Here is a 19,266-nt window from a genome sequence, read left to right on the forward strand (position 1 = left end):
AGGGAGATGTCTTAGTTGTTTTCGGACTAAACAAAACATTGTACTCTTTATCCAGTATGAGTAATCTCTGTAAGTATCCTTTCTGTGATGTTGTCAGACACTTAGAACATCAATCTGAGAATGTCAGCTTAAAAAAAAAAACAAGAAAAAAACAAGAAAAAAAAAACGAACCTGATACGGTGGCTATCCAGGAAAATCAGAAAGATGCAAGGATTATGTAGCAGACACTACAGCCTGTTTCATGCCTGCTTGATGAAACAGTATGTCAGAGAAAACCCCTAAGTTTTTGCTACTATTCAACACTTAGAGTATTTTGAGCGTATACCAGGTTTTAATAATTCAAGGGTTACCCTTAAAGCCGTTTAGTTTATTGCCTGTACCCTCCAAGAAAAGAGAGCAGCTGTAATTCAAAATTGCTATCAAGGGGAGTGGTTATTGAAGCGCTCAGGAGTGCCTTACACACCCTCTTAAGTGGTTCTTTGGTCTCATTCCTGCAGCAGATGATCATGATGGTTAATGTATTAAGGCTTAGAGAGATGTTTTCGTGGCCAGGCTGTTCACAGTTCGGACTCTGTAGCTGTTCGGTGTGATTAAAGGCCTTGAGCTCAGGGCTGCACCTCCCAAGGCTGAGATGATGTTTCTGAAAAGAGAGAGAGTGAGTGAGTGAGTGAGTGAGTGAGTGAGTGAGTGAGAGTGAGCGCCTCTGCTCTTGCTTTTATCGGACAGAAGTCAGTGTCCATACCCTTCATCATCGATATGAGGCAGGTGCCACTTACATATGACCCACTAAACACTAATGACTGCTGTGAGTCAATTTCTGCCTGCTGTGTCAGGAGTCAGTGTGGTTGCATCAACAGCAGCATTGTGATGATCATTACCTCTATCATGGTGAGCAGATGCACAGGGCAAAGGGTGCCTTTGATTTTATTGTTCAGTGTTTCTGCTGAAAGGGTTTACTAATGGAGAGTCCTTTCATACTGCATGAAACACTTTCTGCTGAATGGAGTGAAGGAGGACACGTATGCATTGAAAAAGGAGACTTTGGTTAATTTACACCTGGGCCCTATTTATTTATTTATTACATGAATTGAGGTCTCAGTGACTAAAAGTTAGAAAAATAAGGAATTTAATTGAAGTAGATCATTTAAGCCAGCGGCAGTGAAAAAGACTGTAATGGTTTTAAAGGGATATTTAATTTTTTTTTAAGTAGGGTTGTATGAGTTTTATGTCGCCAGTAATTGTATTAGCAACAACTGTTGCTGCTCAGCTTGGCCCCTTTAATAAGAAACTTTAGTGAGACACAGCTCACAAGCTACGCCACAGTTTCTACAGATGAGGCCAGTTCTGCAATGTAATTTAACTAATTCTGAAAGACTTAGGCTTGAGCACTCATCTCGGTTTAGTTGTACGCTATACTGTTCTTTTCCGGTGCTACACTGTGCCACCAGTAAGCCTTTTTGTTTTTGCACTATTTGAAGACACAACACATACATGCTCTGCCGCTTGCAGCGCACTGATCAGCTAATCCGATCAATAATGTACATCACTAATATAATGTCAATTATTGACATTTTTGCATCTCAGTTTTTTGTTATGTGAAGCATGAAACTCATACATCCCCTCTTCAAAAACTGAAGTATCTGTTACAGCTGATATATCACTGTCTTGAAGACACCAGACTCCATAGACAGAAACATTCAACTGCTACTGCTCCTGCTTCCTTCATCAGTTAGTGTGATTTTGTCGTTTTTGGGAATTTTAGGGTTATTTTGATGCAACTAAATATTTAAGTCACAGTCCATGTCTTTATTTTATATACACAAGTCTATATCTGCACACAAAAAAGGAAGAGTAACACATACAAGCTATGCTGTCTGTGCTGTGGTAGATCAGCGAGTCCTCAGTCCTTTGAGGTAAAGGTAATGGATTTGTTAATGGAGTTTGGTGGCTTTGAAGAGAGCTGACACTTCAGGCTTATTCCTGCTTCCTTTACTCATGAATATAGATACAAACAACCATCACTACCCACCTAGTCTTGCGTCTTTTATGTTTGGATAGACTTTAAATAAAGCGTCCACTAGAGGGCGCCACTCAGGGTCAAAAGTTAGACCAGAGAAGAAGAGTTTCTGACAACAAATATTGCAACAGTGAAGGAGGTGTTGTTTCAGTATCTGTTAAGAAAGAGGCAAAGTTGGAGGCAGCATTGTGGATCATGGTGATGATTGAGGTCATTAAATGCACCATGACAGTTCTTTTCCTTGGTAATACAAATGAGAGAAATGAATAAGTCTGCTCATTACAGTTTCTAACCAACTCCAGTAATCCCCCCTCAAAAATTCTTGCCATTTTCCAAAGAATTCTTCTTCATTGTGTTTGCTGGTTTGTCTTAAGCTGTTTGCTGCTTTGCTCAATGCTGCCCCCATGATTCTTAGTGGTACTGCAACGTTAGCTTGTTGCTGTAGGCTTCCAGATGAAATGAACTCAAAGTGTGGACAGAAGGCTCAGTCTGTATCCTTGTGAATATCAGATATAGAGCATGAATTAGCCGTCAGTGTAACATTCCGAGCCTGTCAGAAGTAATGTACTTGAGTAATTTAATAACATTTTGCACATGTTTGTCAGTTAGACCCTGAAATATGGAAAAAAAGAGACTGCAAGTTAAAAAAGAAAAGCAGAACTCTCCTGTTACTCAATCTTGCTCACCTTGAGCACTTGTAAAGCGCTCATTCTGCACAGTACACCGTGTTTGTAAAGCAGATGCTTCTCTTTCACTCTTCATCCTTCAAAGAGCTGTATGGCGCTGACATCAGTGTGAGCACACTGTAGAAGCTGACTTTGACTCAGACTGTCTCTTGCTGCCGGCCGGGTCTCTTAGAAACGGAGTCTGTTGGCCTCTTGGAGAACAGCATATGGCTGACATTAGGCAGTAATATTAGAGCAGCTTTTGGCTCAAAAGGCTGCAAACATAATCAAGTGGTCAGGTTGATGTCCAAGCGTAGCTGCCAGAAGGGCTTTTCTGGCAGATAGTTTGATTACCAAGGGAAGGCTGTGGAATTGATTGAGGTGCACATCCTGACAGTTTCTGCACAGATTTTCACACTGAAACTCTTTGACAACAAGTGTGAGAGTGAGAAATTAGAAAACAGAGAACTGATGGCTCAGCCGGTCTGGTCTGTTGGACACTTTTAGTCTTTTGTCATCACTTTGGAGACGTCTCTTCTTTCTCTCTTTGGCTGCTAAATCAGTGAACAGAGCTCTTTAAATTTTCAGATGTACTGGTCTCTCTCCAGGCTGGGAGGAGGAACTTTCTGGAGGCTTGTTGTCACGGTAAAGCTGCCAGGCAACTAGGAGTGATCACATACAAAGTGCCTGAGCCTGGCTTGGACAACTTAATTATATCTGACTTAAAACCATTTTTTATTAACAGTTCAGCTTAGTATGAATCAAATGTATGAATGTAAAAGGGCTTCTTCAATAAGGTAAAAATAACTGAAGTGAATATCCAGATTACAGTTATTTAACACAACAATTCAGTCATGATGGAAAACACAACTACATCGCACCATTCACTGGGATCAAGGTAGAGAGTAGATCCAGTAATCAATTGTTGGATGTACACAAATGTGTATTTTTTTCCATCAGGTAGAGATAAACAATGTGTGATCTCATACCAACCGGCTAAAGGTCTTGCGCTTGGTCTCCATGAGCTCTTTTTGGAGGGAAATACACAACAGCCATGGCGGACACAGAGGTTGAGAACTTTTTTCAGGGACATTACCCCATCATTGTATACAAAGACTGGTGGAAAGTCAATACAGAGAGATTTCCTAGACTGGCAAAGCTGGCCGGTATCTCTGCAGACCAGCAACACTGGTGCACTCTAAGCGTTTTCTAACGCCTGACTGATTGCGACCTGACTGACTCCCGACCTGACTGACTCCCGACCTGGTAGACATGCTTATTTTTCTCAACAAGAACAAGTAGGCAGAAAACTGGACACTGTGAGCCTGAATTTTTTTTTGCAGAGATTGATTTTCAGCATGTTGAACAGTTTTCACAGCTCTATGTTTTCTGTGGCTATGCACTATAATCAGTTATGTACATTATGATAATGTAAAAACAAAGAATGATATAGGGAAAAATTTGGAGCTGAAACCTGCAACAACCAGACCAGTTCTGTACAGATGCTGGTAGACAGGAAGCTTTTGTTAGCTTTGGACTGGCTTGCTCTTTCTCCTTGTTTATGAGTGTGTGTTATAAGCTCATCTAACTGGCAGTTTGCAATAGCTCTAGGTTTGACATACAGATATTACAATAATATAGATCTTACAAACTAATTAATCCTGTTAATCAAACAATAACAATTATTTTGGATTGTTAAACTAAAAAAGAGTGTGTTTGAGGTGCTTTTATTTAAAGGGGGACTCATGAGTTGGCATACAGACAAATTAATGACAAGAAAAGTCTCTTTCTGAACATTTAAAATGTCACTAGACGCTAATGAAGACCGTAAAACAACCTTTACACATTTCTACATCAAGTCTTCAGATCTGTTTCACATCTCTGCAGCTCTGACAAAGTCTTTGTGATGGTTCAAAACAGAGTGCTTGGAGTTTTATATGATTCAGTAAATCAACCAATAAGAAATTTCATGATTATTATCTGAATTTAATGAGTTTCACTCTGCAGTGTTGTTAACACACTAGGAGCTGGCCAACTGACAGCGTTTGGACTCTCTTTGGTTTAACCATTAGCCAGACTGAAAACAAAGCAGTACTTCATGCTGTCCAGTCCTCATGTGAACTTGGATCAGCTCTTTTTGTCTTTCCGTCAAAGCGGCACTTGTTGTGAATATGTGACAGCATTCATGGGAGACAGCAGAACTGACAGAAGCATGCTTTAATTGACCACAGATTCTGTGTTCTTGTCATTTTTGCTCCAAAAGATTTTTAAAAGTCTTCAGAGTGTATGCAGACGATGCTGTTTATTATACTCTGCATTTACTGTAACGTTTGTTGTATGCATTTGATCGCCCTGTAGGCCAAAGACATATTTCTTCTTCTATGGACTGTAAACTTGTATTCTGTGTATGTGTGTGTGTGTGAATGTCTGAGTGTGTGCGTGACTGTTCCCTGTCAGCAGAAGCGTGTGTGAGGCTCTGAGAGCAGATTTGGTTGAGGATAAAGATAGATGCAGAGAGAGATGGCTGATTACTCGCGCTGAATACTGAGGCTCTCTCTTTCTTTCATCTCTGTTGCAGACTCTCAGACTCTTTATTCCGCCTGCAGATACTCCGGCCTCGTGCTTCAGCAGAGAGACAACATAATTGGGCTCAGTAGTAACACAACAAGAGGGGTACACTGCCCTGCTATCATAGATTGCTGTGCATGGATAAAGTTTGCACTGAGTGATTCACTTGTAGCTACAGAGTGAAACTTAACCTCAAACCAAGGTTGTCGTTTTATTAAGACACTACACACTTAAAAACAATACAATATCAGTTACTTTTACATTTGAATAGTATCAAAAAGTACTGTAGCTAATGACAACAGTGATATTTTCAACTCAAAGCTGACGTAGAAAAAGAGAGAGAGAGTAGTGGTGGGGGATTGACATAGAGGGGAAGCACTGAGAGTGAGCGGCCCTAATGAAAACAGTGATGAAACACAAAAATTAGATGTTATTTTCTGATTGTTTCACAGCGGTCACCCTGCAGAAAAGGAGTAAAGACATTCATAGTTGTGCACAAATGTTTAGAAAGGTGCAGAGTTTTTTTCTTCAAGCAAGCTGTGTGTGTGTCTCTGCTCTGCTACACTGACTCTCTGTCACACCCAAGAGGCAGCCGGTCTCAAACTATGAAGCCCATGCGGAAGTGTTATAAACTGCAATTCATCGAGAATCCACTTGAGGCTGGCTGCAGAAACACAGGAAACCACAGAGACACCCATTCAAAAAAGACGATCTTTGCAGCATTAATAAACATGTTTAAGATAAGAGAGAGATAAGATACTCCTTTATTCGTCCCACAACGGGGAAATTCATGGAGTTACAGCAGCAAACAAAAAGGTGTACAGTACAAGAATTTCAACAAGAATATATATAGAAAAATAATGTCCATCAGAGACGACAGCTTGGCCATAATTCTCCTGTCAGCCACCACCTCCACAGGGTCCAGGACTGAGCTGGCCTTTTTCACCAGTTAGTTCAGTCTTGCTCTCCTGTATCCTGTCCGCCCACAGCAGGTGAAATCCTTCCTATGTGGCGTTCGTGTCTGGTGTTAGCTCTGTTAGCATGATGCTCCTCTACCAGTATTCCATCTGGTGCTGGGTTAGCTGGTCCACCTTATCGTAGATAGATCTTACAGTCCCCATAATGGTGGGTGGAAGGACAGGTCGATGTCGTCTTTTTTAGCTTGTATCTCAATACCAGCACGTCGTCCTTGCCTCTTTCTTCTCAGCTCGCAGGGAACATCGGGCCTAGCATCGTTTAGCATTAACATGCTACGGGGTGCTAACAGCTGATCTTGTATGTTAACAGTGTGACCATGGTTACACGCAGGATCTGCGGACACACACAGGAACAAAAATAGCAAAAAAGAAAACACTGCAAACGTGGCCAGTTTGGTGTCCATGGCCAACAAATTAGTCATTACAAGTCATGACACGCTCCAGATACAAAGATAAGTAAACAGGTATGAAAAAAGTTTAAAAAGAACATCAAAGAGAGAGCTGCTGCAACAAGCAGCCACTCGAGCGGCGCTAAGCAACAAACAAGGGACCAAATAAATTACAGCCTGCTTAAAAAAATGGCTTGGCTCTACGTTGCTTATTTCTCTATCAGCACAAACTGTAGGGGGTTGAATATTTTTCCAACGCAACGGTTCGGATATTAAGATTAGGAGTTTTTGCCCAAATAAGGACATAGCAACACATAGCTGTTGGCTAGGAGGCTCAAACTCCGCCTCTTTATGTCACACTTTGCCTGGCTGAGTTCCGCATTTCCAATATGGCTGCCGCCGTCAATTGGCTTAAAAACGTGCTCAGGAACAGATGGGTGACATCACGAATACTACGTCCATATTTTATACAGTCTATGGTCACACCCGAAGCTCTCAGAAAGCTCAGGGACATCACAAACAGATCTAATTACTGTAACAGGTCAGCAAATACTGATGTTTTTTTAAGTTCCTCTGGCGTCTCACAGAAATGCACACGTTATGTTTACGTCTGTTGTGGATGAACTAAAAACAGAGGAGAGAGATGGGGATGCCAGCCGGAGTCTATAGATATTCTACAGTACGTATTGTGGACTGTTGACAGGGAGATTCACACCAATGCACAATAATTGATGCTATAAAATCTCCATAATAAGAAAATTAGAAATGACATTAAGAGAGCATAATCTATGCAAATACAGACACAACAACACTTCATCTAGGAATAATAATGAATCTTTGTGTCTATACAATGTTTTCAGGAAATTCCTATTCACTATTCTTTTATTTACTATTAACATTACATCAAAGTATTACCAAAGTGTCCCCCGTGGTTTGTGAAGGTACTGCAAGTGGGTCACAAAAGGACATTTAAAATACATATATTTTAGTTTTATTTTAAAGTGTAGTAATTGCATTATTTCCCGGCTTTCTCACCGATCAATACTTGATTCTGATTGGTGTAAACCCAGACCAGAACAACGGTAAATAGTTCTGAAGCAAGAGACCACCAGATCATGCGCGTCATGTGAAATCTACAGAAAGAAGTTCTTGCCATATACTTTAATGTCTGAAGGGAAGAATTACAGATGTTGTGATACATTTTTTTCCTTCCTGATACAGATTCCTATACCATTCTCAAGTATTGTCCTAATCAGGGTTTTTCCTGTTTAATCTTCAAGAGTAGAATACATGAAGAGATTATTTTTGGGTCATAGAATGAACTCACTGTGGTTAATATCATTGGATTTGTCACTTTTGAGAAATCCAAGCCTCTGTCATAAAACTGTTAGATTTATTCATCCTTAGTGGAGAATGTCCAAAGGTTTATTGTTTGATTGTTATAAATGTAATTTTTTCTTTTTATTGTACAGCTTTTAAGTACAGTTACATAACATCTACATTAGACATTGTCCTCTCTGCACATGACAATGCTAACAGGTAGCGTTGCTTTCATTTAGCGTGTCGCAACTTGGCCATTTTGAAGATGAACTTTAGTTTGAAGCCCTGTTTTCACTCGGCTGTCACTCGTGTTGGAGGTGAAGTTGAAAAGGAAGAGTTTTCCATCTATATTAGGTGTAGAAGCTGAGAGTTTGTAGTAGGACATTGTTTTCTGTCGGGTTGCTTATATCTATAACCATCTAACAATGTCTGTCATTTCAGGAAGAATATGTCTAAACACCCTGATATAAAATGTGTTTATTTAACTCAAGAGAAAATTGACCATCTTTTAGTCTGTAAATCTCCAGTTCGAAGGTGAGCACACAGCTGATAAGCACTATCCAGTATATGGTGTGGACACAGAGCCCCTGATGACAGCCGGACACTCCTGTGCTGTTGGGTTATTGTGTTGATACAATAACTGCTGGCAAGACAGATCTGACAGTGTTTTTTACGGCAGCACCTCCTGCTGACAGCTTTCATTCTGCCTTTTTCCACAGCACACATTTTGACCCGCGATTGGAGGAAAGCTCAGGTGTTACAAATCACATTAACGATGGCTCTGTTCTATTTAAGTGTCCCAATGAGGCGTGACGGTGTGACGGTGACATCCTCAGAACCAGGACCCTGGAAGTGAAAGAAAATAGAATTTAGACATCATTAATTTAATGATTCACAGCTGAGATTTTCTTGCCGTGGGATCATTTTGGGACAAATGTTTCCCCTCATAAAGCAGTTAATAGAGTCTCATGTGTGCTTTTCATGCTCCCCTCCAGTGTTATGTAACCTCGTTAGCTTCAGGTGATGTGCAGGTGATGACAGTTGTAACAGATCTGGTTACAGGGCGAGTCTTCAAGGAGACGAGTTCAGCATGACTCTTAAGGCTGATTTATACTTCTGCGTCGCCCTACGCAGCAGGGGCTGACGCGGACATGAGCCCCTCATACTTCTGCATCGGTGTGTCTCTGTCGCGCAGCAATTCTCCGCCGAAACGCCTGAGGGCAGTGCGGTCTCTCTGATAGCCGGTCGCCTGCTTCCGGTCCCGCTACGATCTCTGTTTACTTTTCCACATCGATTCAGAGCGTGTTATGTTAATCTACAGCTGATACATGTTGCTGTTTATCATACAGACATGATTACATGAAGAATAGAGAGGAGGAGATGAAATACACGGCCGATGTGTGGCCGATGTCCGGGACCCTGGAAGTGCTGTGAATGCGGGAAAGACAAAGCCGTCGAGCGGACCAATCACAGAGCTTGCGGTCCGCGTCGGCTCTACGCGTAGTTACATTTTGGAGGAGGTGCACGTCAGCTACGTGCGTAGGCCTCTGCGTAGGTACGGGAGCTACGCGGACCTACGGCGTAGGTTACGCCGTCGATTCGACGCAGAAGTATAAATCAGCCTTTAGGTGACGGCAGAGGGAGGAGAGGTCACTGTGATTGTTCAAGTGTTTGAGTCTCTCTCAGTTTCAGTCCAGGAAGAATCATGAAGACAGGAGAACAACAACTGGAGAGGGCATATTGGGATGGGGTCAGTCCAAGGATGTGTTAATGTGTTTTGCAACATGATTACATACAAATTCTGGGGCATACAAGCATTTTAAAAGTAGTTTGACATGGTAAAGCATGAATTCAAACCTTAAAACTTAGCATCATGCTGTTGGTATTTCAGCTTCCTTCTTTGTGTTTACTTTAAAGGCAGTCATGGGTGTGAAACAGTTGCTTTTGCGTTTGGTTTGAGCACACAATAAAGCCGGAGGAGTGTCTATAAGTGTGCATTGTGTTGTTGTTTCTTTGTGCTGCTCTCAGTCTTGCTTTGTACTTCCCTTCAAACTCTCCAAAGACTCTGAGGAGAGGTTGAGAAATATATTGTTGACCATAGATCTGATTGTCTCTGTCTTGGGAAATTAAGGAGTGGAAGTGAGAAGAGGAGCTTCTAACAGATCAAACACAAGTGTTACCTTCAGTCTCCTTACAGCAGCAGCAGCACTGAGGTTAGTTCAATATTTGGCTCTGTGGTCTTACAGTTCTTAAGTAGAAAAATATATAACTGCTCTCAGCTTGCGTTTAGTTCACTCCTGCTGCTGCTGCTGCTGAACTAGATTCCTGACAGAGGAAGGAGACGCTGAGTCGATTCCTGCAGGAAACTGAATAAACTGTAACTACATCCTCGCCCTCAGTGTGTCGAGCTGAGAAGCATCGCAGACAACAAGGAGGATGGAGACGATGATGACTCAGATCCCAAAACTCAAAGTCAACACAAGTTAATTGACAGGCGGATGTAATATAATTTTGTGTGTGTGTGTGTGTCTGTGTGTGTGGAGGCGTTGTGAGACAAACTCTGCATTTGATTTAGCAGCAGGTACAAACGTTATCCCCCATTGAAACCAATTAAAAACACTTTCAGTTAAACTCTGCGTCCCTGAAATGATTATACTCAAACAATGAAGATAAAATACCTTCACTGGTTATCTCTGTTTCCTCTTTAAACTGTTTAAAGTAATAAACTGAAGTTCCCACTGTTATTTAACAACTATTCCAGTGGCACAAACACAGTTCATTATAGATAGGTTGATAGATAGGTTTGAGTAAACTTAGCATCACTGTCCAGGGCTGAGTTGCTGAGCAGTGAGATATCTTATAAACATATATCATAAACAAAACATAGCAAAGTGGCAGCAGCTGAAGTAACGCCATCTTATCCTAAACTTCTTGAGTCAGAGAGATTTTCAGCCTCAGAAATGTGAAGGAAAGGATTCCCTCCAAAGTTTGCAAAGTGGATCAAGCTCATCATTGGAGCATGTCAGTCAGCATTTGAAAAGTTTGAAAAGAAGACATATTGGACGTTTCTCTTTACATCATCTGTGACATTCAACGTAACAGTCAAATTTTAAGTTTCATATTTCAGTCTCGCCCTGTGATAGGTTGGCGACCTGTCCAGGGTGTACCCTGCCTTCCGCCCGAAGCCAGCTGGGATAGGCTCCAGCCCCCCGTGACCCCTAACGGGATAAGCGGTCAAGATAATGGATGGATGGATGGATATTTCAGTCTCTCATCCTAAAAACTCTACCTTTAAACACTTCATCTTTTTCTCTCTTTCTCATGTCGTTGCTTCTCTCCTCTCCTACCACAATACAGTGAAGCAAACTCTTGTCATGTCACTTTAAAAATCATGCATCTTGCATTACCTCTTAAACAAACAAGTCAAACATTGCTTGAATCTGCATTTTTGATTGGATGACTTGAGTTTAAAAGCATAAAGTTACATTTAAAAGCTGATAGCTAAATGAAAGCAAGTAGGTAATTGTATCATTCCTTATCTGATTAGTTGTGTAACTGTTTCAACAACTGATGAGAAGTTAACCATAAGGATAATTGGTGGTTGCATTCCTACAATGTATAGTACTCAGTTTGGATTTTTAAAATATCAGACTGTTCCATGCATTTCATAATGCCAGGTGTTTCTTCAATATGTTACGTCACGGATACTACGTCCATTATTTATACAGTCTATGGTAGTGATCGACTGATAATCGCCAATGCAGATAATTAGAGAGCAGGTCTGATACTGATGTCAAGTTGTTCTTGATGTTGTCATATTGCATTTGATGAAAAAAAACAATGTACTAATGATAAGAAATTGAGAAACAATATCACTGAACTTTGAATTAACATTTTATTAAATATATGGTGTTGGAACAGTAGAATATTGCAACAAGGGCTTCTTGATATTTGTTCATATTGAGCTTTCAAAAGCTCTGGAAAAGTATTAAGTCTCACTGCTTTCACTCAAGTAGCATTATTTGAAATCAAGCGTTGCATGTTACCCACGATTCCACTGTGCCTGAGCTCTGCCGGTAGGAGAAGAATGGCTAAATGGACACAAGGAGGATTATTAACATTGCTTGACAGCAGCCACACAGATGAGGCTGCCTGCAGTGTCTGCAGACATTATTTCTTTTTTGTTTTTGATTTTTAAATCGTCCTCGTGAGTTCAGGCATTGGCTGATGCTGGTTATGCCATATGCCAATAATCAGCCTGATTAATCAATCTATCTGCAATATAATGCTGTGATCAATTCCAATACATTGATCTGTATGATGATATAGTGATGAACCACAGTTCATTGAAATCAGAAAAGTGCGTCAGTTATTGTAAGATATAAAAAGGCATAGTTTCTGTCTGTTCTTAAAAAGGAGGTTTGGTTTTGAACTGCTACTAATCATTTTTCAAGATTAGATAATGAGATTTAATTTTTCCTGCTTTCTTTCTGAGTGAACAAGGTCAGAGGAAGGTGACTCTATGTTACATTACAACAACATGACAGGCCATCAGATAGCACACCAGCCCTCACAGCTGTGCGTCTATATGTGAACTCACCCAGAGGCGTTTGTCTCGCTCATCATGTGTTCTGTACAAGAAACAAGGTTATTGAGAGAAATCAGGTTAAGGCAGGAAACCAGAGAGCGTGTTTACATCCGTTAGACTGTGAAACCCCTGTTAACATGCAGGACGTCACTAATCCGATTTCTCTCCTCTCCTCACCAAACATATTCTACAACCACAGGCTTTGGATTTAATTATTCTGGACACCAGGACGTACCACTGCAAGTTATAATCTTCTCTTTCATCCAGCTGAATAAAGGAATACCTCCTCTGCCTGAAGACGTGCCATGCACACGCTCTTTATAAAAACTGTCTGTAAAGTGTGCATGTGGCTGAAATACGGTTCTCCCTGCACAAATTTCTCTTAATCCCCAAGATGAAGGAAGGTGCAGTTAATGCAGAAATCCAGCAGCATGCAATCACACAACACACACACACACACACACACACACACACACACACACACACACAAACACACACAAACACACACACACACACACCCACATGCACATGCACACATCCATACACATGCACACATCCATGTTTTGATTGTTGAACCTCCCCTCTGTGAATGAATGGGACTGAAATGTGACACTATTAAATCTGACAGAGGCTCCTCCTCTACAGCTGCCCCGTTACACCCCCTGGAGAGAGGAGTGTATGTGTTCAAACAAACCTGCTTCACTTCACAGATCAGAGGTCCACACATAAACACCCTCACACCAACACTTACAGGTAGTGGCAGAGTCGATTTCAGATAAAAGAAGGTGTAATCTGGGTTTTTAAACTGGGTTTGGGTTGAAGCATCATGTGAAAAAGCACCTGACTGCAGAGCTGAATAAACAGCTCTGCTGCTCGTCCTAAATACCTGTGAGGACTAATAGAAGTCAGGTGTATCTGGGCCAGAACACAGAGTGTCCTGCCTGCGATTCAGATCAGAGCTGCTGAGGGGAAACAACTAGGCCACAGTGTCCACATCCCCTCACCTAAAACACTCTCTGAAAGGCAGAGCCATAGCTGTAGAGCTTCATGTAAGAAGTGCTACAGTTCTTTTTTTCTCCCTCCATCATTCTCAAATAAAGCCTTCAATAATTATCTCCTTTTATTTTACACTGTCAGTGTTATTTTCGTGAACTCTGATGAGCCTTTTTTCTGTCCAGATAATTTGTGAAAAATAATATTATTTAGGTATTTTGCATTTTATGAAAACAACCTCATATAAAAACTCAATTTTTGTATTTTTTTTTTTTTTACACATTTTGGCACCTACATGACTGTAGGAGCCATCAATGAATGAATGATTCGAAAGGTGTTTTCTGAGGTTTAGGGTAGGTTATTGTTTGTATATTTTTGTGGTGTTATTTTTGTTGTTTGTTTATAATATAGTTTATCGTGAGGTCATGTTTATTAGGTAAATAGCAGGTCATATGATAGGGGCAGGGATATTCTATTCACCTGAGCCACCTGTTACCCTATGTTAGGAGTTGGAGAGAGAGAGGGTGAGCTGGGTCGCCTATATGTTGACCACTATCTTCCTTTGATCACTGTGATCGCATTCATCATCAGTTTAGTGCACGTTATCATGAGTTGATTATCCTTTTTCATTAATAAAGAGTGAAACGTATTTTTTGGATATCAGGGCTTTTTCGCTTTAGCGCGTCAGACAAGTTTACTAGGCCCAACCTCAGCTGCTCAGGGGTTTTTTGCTCTGTGAAGTCGCTACAATGGCTAATAGGTACAAAATCTTTAGAAATAGCTTCATTAGATTGCTTCAACCAGCAGATTACAGACTGTAATCTAAAATTCACCTAATCAAAGTAGGTCCACTAAATATTATTTCCCCACTGACAGGCTTGGATTCTATTCAACGTTTTTAAAAGCATCACAGAAATGATCATTGCGGAGACAGATGAAGATGATTTTTTAAACCATAAACAGCTGTAACATCGTTCTCTTTTCAGCAACCAGACTTCATTGACAAAAACAGACATTTTACTTCGCTGAACTCAGGAGTTGCTGGTCTACCGCTGCCTAGATCTGATAGTATCTATTATTTTGTGATTAATATCTGTTATGTTCAGTCCAAAATAACCATTGAAACAACAAAATAACACAATAAGGTAGCAATGAATCTGTAACTTGAGAGTTAAATATATAGGACCAATAGGTTATTAGCCTGATAAAGGCAAGATGGAAGATTTTACTACTTTCCTATAAGATGATTCAAGCTGCTTTCATGTACTTATTAACAAGCCTAAACATTCTGACACATTATTTCCCTACTTTCTTGCTGATCTTCCAGTTGTTTAAGATGCTTGATACTGATTCGTCAAAACCCCTTGACAACCCTTTGACAACGGTTATTAACTTTCACTAACATGAACAGCACCAGAGTCAAACTGATTACACGTCATGTCAAATCAATCCGCAGAAAATAGTTCCCGCACATTTTGCTTCTGCTTGTTAACACCATAGACTGTAAGGTGAGATAAAACTGTTAGCTTCCGGTCGCATCAAAACAATGTGGCTCAAACGCTAGTTTCGATTAGCATGCTAAATCAGCAGGCTACGGACATTTTCATATTGGATCCTGTCCAGCAATATTAACAACAGCAACGGAGACAACAAATGTCCTTCAGACCCCTTAAAAATGACATCACCTGTTTGGGTGCTTATCAGCGTTTCAGAGTGGAACACCAACTTGCAAAACAGTAAGTATTTCAAGAGGAAGAAAAAGTCCTCAAGTCTAACCCAACCAATCGTTTAACTCACCTGAAAATCTGTCATTGCAACACAGATGTATTGAAGAAGTATGTGGTCACAGCTAGCATTAGCACCAAGGAAATATTGAGTGTTGTTGTGCCGATTTGAGAACTTCAGAAAGTTTACCAGAGACAATCAAAAGCCAACGCAATTAAGACAAAATCACGTAAAGCACTTGAAGATCTGCCTGTTCTGTGGTAGGAGTTCTAGGCTCTCACCAGCTAATGGGGTATTTGGATCAGTATCCTGAGTCACCTCTACTTTGCAGACGTATCCTTACCTGCTCTGTGTGATGTAGTCTCTACACACATTCACACACATTCACAGTCTGATTGACAGCACTGTCAGTGCCAAAAGTTAATCCATACAGTGCAGCTCTAGTAAAAATTTTGCTGTGGAGTCTGATGGCTTTTAAAAGAGCAATGTATGGTATGTTTCTGTTTGAAGAATTATCTTCCTCTAACAAAAAGGAAATCTCTGTAGAGATCTTTTCTCTACTGTTGTCTGACACGCCCTGTCTGAAGCAACTCAAAGAAGTGATCCAGAACTTTTTGAACCAATAAGTCATTTAGGCACTTAAATATGTGAGAATGGATCTCAGGTTTGGAATAGCTCCTTTAAATTTGGATGGGACACGTTATCGTAAATAATTTGCACCGTCCCTCTGAAGCTCACTCTGCACTTTTGTGTTTTGTGTTCACATGAGGACAGCTGGTGCTGGGAGTCAGGATGCATTATTCAAGCCTGTGTGTACTTTTCACCTCTGAGGGGCTGATATAAAGCAGGCCTTTATTTTTTTTTATCTGAGCTGTATAGAAGTGAACTGTATAGACCTCTATCTAAACCATCACAATTCTTCTTTCTCTTTTAGAACCTCTTTATGTCTGCTCTTTCCTCCTCCTCTCCCTCCATCCTCTATCCTCCTCCCACAGGCTCTAAATAGATCCTTAATGTATCCCTCTGTGATCAGTTGAAAGGTTAGCCTGGCATTTTGGTCCATATCTTTGCTGCGATGGGTCACAGCCTGGCGGTTTGTGAAACCAGTTCCTGATGAAGATGCAGGGGGGTGACAAGAAGAAGGCCAGTTTGCTCTGAGTGGTAGGATAGATTTGAAAGATAAGGGAGCTTTGAAAGAAGTTGCAGGGTTATTAGTCAGTGCATGGCTGTAGTTTGAAAAGGTGAATCTGATCTTCACATTTCCAGCTGAAAAGCATATAAATTCAGCAACATAAAGCTGACATGTCTGTCTTAATTAAAAACCAAAGGCAATACAAGGATCTTGAAATGTTTCCTCAATAAATAACAAGTATATATTTTCCATTTTCATGTTAACCTTCTCACCCAAAGAATGTCTAGACCTTTTTGTGCACTTATTTTACATTGTCATATGATAGTGTGTGGGTAAATTATATCAAATTGGTGTGCTGGGTGTGTGTGAGTGTGGCTAACATTATTAGAGCTAGCACCACCACCCTCTGGTCCTCCTTGCATATTAATGTCCACATGGCTGTGCTAGTTATTGCTCTGTTAAAGTAGTTATATGTCAGTTTCACAACTCAGACTACACTCAAATGGATCTCCGTTTTCTAGATTAAAATACAGACAAACTGCATCATGCTACAACACGCCCATATGTCATCTGTGTTTGATTACATCTGGGTAGGAAAGCATGGTAGCATTATGGCAGCTTGTAATTCTGGCACTGATTTGCGATGATGAAAATGTTGAATTGTTTAGTCAACTTAACGGGAACATCCCTAATTCTCACAGCACTAAACATTTTTAAATCTTGGTTATGGTTTTCATATAGCAGCAACAAAAGTAAGTCATTGGCATTCAAAATTTGGAACCTCCTTGTTTTTAATTATTAAACCTTTGAACACATACCAACTCATTTAAAATCATTTTTACTGTTACAAAAGGCATAATGAGGATGACCCTCCCAAAAAAGATGTCATAATCTTAAATCTCAGTCATCACTGAGCTAGCTAAGCAGCAACATTTATGGGAGTAAATACGGGTGGACGATGTTGTGATTACAGGAATTTGAGGGAAATATAAGGACATTTTTAAACCATTCAACATATCAATATAAGGCGGGCCGGATAATTGATGTATTGTTGTAAAAACAATTAACTCAATACATTCCTTCGGGGTTCAAGAGCCCTTCTAATTACAAGCATTCATTTTGATTTTATATTGAGAAAAGAAAAGGGTGAAATAATAATTTTAGACATTATTACCAAACAAATAATTGGCAAATAATTCATTTTCAATCCGATTTTTAATAGTTTCAGCTTAAAAGACTCCCAGTGGTAATAATGATGATGAAGGCGAGGCTTTTATGAGCTAATCTCAGGCTGCAACTTTGGGACGAAGAGTTCAGTTAATCCATCTTTGGAAAAATATTGCTGCCAGAGGAGAGTCTACTTAAAGTGACCGACAATCAACATGTGTTTGTACAACTCCAGGTATTTATAGAGAAATATGATAATAGAAATCATAATAGCTGTAACAATAAGAACTCCATTGATGGTGCAGCAGGAAGCCTCCTCTGTGTTTTATTAATGATGAACACACAATGTGCAGACGCCGGCTCAGGAGTGTGAATCACAGCGAATTCATTATCCTGATGCAGAGCTGAGCATGATGTGGCTGCACTGTAACACACACACACACACACACACACACACACACACACACACACACACACACACACACACACACACACACACACACACACACACACACACACACACACAAAAAGGCACACATTGCTATGGTAACCTCAGAAGTTTTCACGCGGTCCACATGATGTTTGGTTGTGACAGTGCGGTGCAGGCTGGAGTCCCCCGCTGCAGAGCAGAGTTATCCTCTGAAGTGTTCTACGTCTCTCTGCTTCCTCTTTGTCTTGACAGCCTTTAGATGTGTGATCCAGCCTCCCCGAGTGATTCCTCCCAGTGTAGAGGTCCAATTTCACATCTCCTCTCTCAGAAGAGCAGGCTCGCTGTTTGTGTAGATTTACAGACGTCTGTGCAGCTTTTTACAGTTACAGCTACACACTCATAAAGTTTATGACTGACTTCATTAAGACTGTGTTAGTGCAGAAGGTCTGAACAGATGATTTTACTCTTAAATTACGCACAAAGATGAAACCCTTAAGTAAGTAGTAGTGGTGTTTTTTTAATGCTTCACTTCTTTCAGGGTGATCCTTCTTGTTAATTGTTGCAAATGTAATAAAAAAAAAAAAATTAAAAACAGCAGAAAATTAAGACATTTTGTTGTGAAAGTCTTTGTACCAGAATTTCTTAAACCAAGATCAATTTACCAAAAAAACCTTTTTTTTTTTTTAAGTTTTTGTCTTGTCATCTTACAGACAAATCTGCATCATTATTTAATTTTTTCAGCATCGTTTTAGCCTCTGTTTGTAATGAAATCAGACAAACCTGTATACTTGGAGTTTCAGAGAGCTATAGTGAGGCAGATTTAAGCCTGTGTGTGTCTTGTAAGAAACAGTGTAACTGCCACAGCACAGAGGGATGGACTTCTGAAACAGAACGTCTTTAGTTGGTGTCAATCTGAGAAATCCTGCTACTGATCCGAGCTAACAGGTCAGCCTCAAGCAGCTGTGTGTTGTCCGGTGCTGTTTGTTTGTGTTAAAGGAGGCTGACTGACGCACCGTACACAGAATCTACCTACAAGTAAAGAAACTTTGAACCATGAAAATGGAAGGCTGATATCACTTTGTCCTCCCTGAACAAGACCCGCAGCAATTCTCAGAGCGTGTTGTGTTACTCTACAGCTGATACATGTTGCTGTTTATCATACAGACATGATTACATGAAGAATAGAGAGGAGGAGATGAAATGCACGGGCATCCCGGAAGTGATGTAAATGCGGGAAATACAAGCCGCCGAGCGGACCAATCACAGGGCTTGTGGTCCACGTCGATTCTACGAGT

General features: G+C 40.5%; 1 protein-coding gene and 1 long non-coding RNA gene across 2 annotated transcripts in view; both read left to right on the top strand.

Annotated features, from left to right (window-relative positions):
* LOC117811359 (serine/threonine-protein kinase 32C) overlaps positions 1-19,266 on the top strand; it is a 114,035-nt gene that overhangs the window by 1,549 nt on the left and 93,220 nt on the right.
* LOC117811378 lies at positions 9,567-10,567 on the top strand. Its single transcript, XR_004630991.1, has 2 exons — positions 9,567-9,686; positions 10,068-10,567. It is a non-coding gene; the product is annotated as an uncharacterized LOC117811378 (long non-coding RNA).

The sequence above is a fragment of the Notolabrus celidotus genome, chromosome 4, assembly GCF_009762535.1.
Source record: "Notolabrus celidotus isolate fNotCel1 chromosome 4, fNotCel1.pri, whole genome shotgun sequence".
Lineage (NCBI taxonomy): Eukaryota > Metazoa > Chordata > Actinopteri > Labriformes > Labridae > Notolabrus > Notolabrus celidotus.